At 38.4% G+C, this 2,653-nt stretch overlaps 1 non-coding gene across 1 annotated transcript; it reads right to left on the bottom strand.

The window, feature by feature from the left end:
* Positions 1 to 1,615: 1,615 nt before the first annotated feature.
* Positions 1,616 to 1,724, bottom strand: LOC132315310 (small nucleolar RNA R71). The gene has a single exon (XR_009483619.1). It is a non-coding gene; the product is annotated as a small nucleolar RNA R71 (small nucleolar RNA).
* Between the last annotated feature and the right edge of the window lie 929 nt (positions 1,725 to 2,653).

The following is a 2,653-nucleotide window of genomic DNA, read 5'->3' as shown; positions in this document are numbered from 1 at the left end:
GTGGCATTTTATAAATTTAAAATTTGGCCACACTATTTTTCACAAATTTGGAGTGTCGACTACGTGCCCACCAAGTTTTTGGCGCCGTTGCCGGGGACTGAATTGGGAACGCTATATTTCTTTGGAAACGAATAGGAATTAATACTCTTTTGATCGTGTTTTTACTTTATTTTACTTTATTTTTGTTATTTATTGTGCTTGTTCTTATTTGGCTAGTTGAATTGAGCAAAGGAGAATTGAAGAGCAAGGAGCTAAGCTAAGCACAAAAAAAGGCTAAAATCTAAAAATTTGCAAAGCATAGCAAGGCTTGGAAATTCAAAGTTAAATTGAAGTGCTTAAGGATCCTTTGTGAGATCTTTCTAACTCAATCTCTAGTTAAATCATCGGTCCGCGTGGTGGCAAGTTTTTAAATTCTTAGATAAATTGTGAGCCCGCGTGGAGGCAATTTACTTTTCTTTGCATGTTGTTCAAGCATGGGAGTATGGGACCAATGTATGTGGAGATTTGCTGATTGTTTTGATTTTTGTGCAGTCTTAACCCACCCTTCATCATCCTAATGGAAAATCTAGAGGTCATCTTGGTTATTTAGACCCGAATTTCATGGAACACCCACCTTTCAACCAATTTCCTCCCGTAGTTTAAGCTCCAATTCCTCCAATGGTCCTTCGTGATCATTATAATCTCCATAAATACCAAACACCAACTTGTATCATGCTTCCTAATTTTGGAGCCGATCAATATGAGATTAAGCCCAAGACTATTCAAATATGTCCACTCTTCTATGGCTTAGATGGTGAGGAACCATATAAATACCTTGGGCGTATGGGACCAATGTATGTGGTGAATGTTTGTTGATTGATTTGTTGTGGGGGCGAAGTGATTGGTATTTATTTGTTTTGCTAGTGTATGTATGGTCGTAGGTCATTAAATCTTATTCTTGTCCCTCCTAATTTGCATCTTGAATCAGTTGTTCATAATTCAAGGGGAAGAGGTAGTTCTCATCACTCCATTTCATCAATGGAGGAGCAACTTGACGACCATGTAGAGGACCTTGGTCACATAGACCAACAAGGTATCCTCCTCCCTAATGTGCATTATGATAACATCCAAGTACCATTAGGCATGCTTAGACCATTCATCCCACCACAACAACAAGGCCAAATTCCATTAGGAATGCCTCGGCCAATTTTTGCTCCACAACCTCCCATGGTTCAAGTTAATCATAGTGTTCGTTTAACACCACCGGTTGTGAATCCTCCCATTGCTTTGTGTGATCATTATGTGTTTAATGAATACAATGCACCTACATGCATTCAATTGCCCCCATTTAGAGCACATCGCTATAAGATTAAACTGCAAACCATTTAAATGCTTCCTAACTATCATGGACTTCCAAGTGAAGAACCGTATAAGCATTTGGATGAGTTTCTTGAAGTGTGTTCCACCGTGAAATACACGTACATGCCAGAAGAAGTTTTAAGACTCAAACTTTTTCTGTTTACCTTTAAAGACAAAGCAAAATATTGGTTCAATAATCTTAGGCCTTTCTCGATAACTTCTTGGGCAGAAATGCAATAAGAGTTATTGAAGAAGTACTACCCGGTATCAAAGACCAATGCTATAAGAACTTTTATTCGTGAATTTTCTCAAGGGGATGGGGAAATGTTTTATGAGGCATGGGAAAGGTTTAATGATTTGCTTAGGAAGTGCCCACATCATGACATACTTAAGTGGCAACTAGTTCAATAGTTCTTTGAAAGTTTACCGGATAATCACAAGAGTATGGTTGATGCATCTAGAGGTGGTTTTATCTTGACAAGCATGAAAATGACGTTTGGCAATTGTATGAAAGCATGAGTGAGAATTCAATATATAGATCTTTATCTTCTAAAACTAGTAGAAATCTAGGTGGAAGGAAGAATGTTGGCTTATATCAAGTTGACAATTCCAATGACATAGCCGCCGAATGAAATCCTTATCTCAAAGGTTTGATCAATTTTTTATCAACCAAACTTCGGCGAATCAAATGTCTTCCTCCCCTAACCATTTTCATCGTAACTCTAATGAATCATGTATGACTTGTTCTAGTGTTTTACATTCTACTTCCAATTGTCCCCATGGACATGTGCTAAGTGAAAACCATGAGCAAGTTAATGCTACATTTGTTAACCAAGGGAATAATCCCTATGGCACTCATTACAATTCGAGTTGGAGGAACCATCCAAACTTCTCTTGGAAAAGCCAAGGGGAAGGCTCAAACCCTCCCCAATGTGGTTTTCAAGGAAAGTATATTCCATCGCCAATGCAAGGCCAAAGTTCCCAAGGTTTTAGATCATCATTTCAATCGCATGGCAATCAATTCTCAAATTCCCATTTTCCTAATCAATCATCTTATTCTCAAGGAAATTCTAGGAGTCCTGCTTTTGAGGAGAAAGTGTTGACCGCTCTAGGCACTCTAGAGGCGAACACTCAATTGCTTCATTCTCATTCTCAATCCATTGCTAAGCTAGAAACCCAAGTTGAGTAAATAGTTAGTACTTTGAATGTTAGAGAGAAAGGGAAGATGCCTTTGAATGTACCACCAAAGCAACAATGTGTTGTGGAGACTTATTCCTCATCAGAAGGTCACACAATTGAACATGTTAATGCGGTG

This window comes from Cornus florida, unplaced genomic scaffold, assembly GCF_030987335.1.
Source record: "Cornus florida cultivar Cherokee Brave unplaced genomic scaffold, ASM3098733v1 CherokeeBrave_3.0.0_Hap2_Chr06, whole genome shotgun sequence".
Classification (NCBI taxonomy): domain Eukaryota; kingdom Viridiplantae; phylum Streptophyta; class Magnoliopsida; order Cornales; family Cornaceae; genus Cornus; species Cornus florida.
The sequence above is the reverse complement of the archived record's forward strand: the minus strand, read 5'-3'. Positions and strand labels throughout refer to the sequence as shown.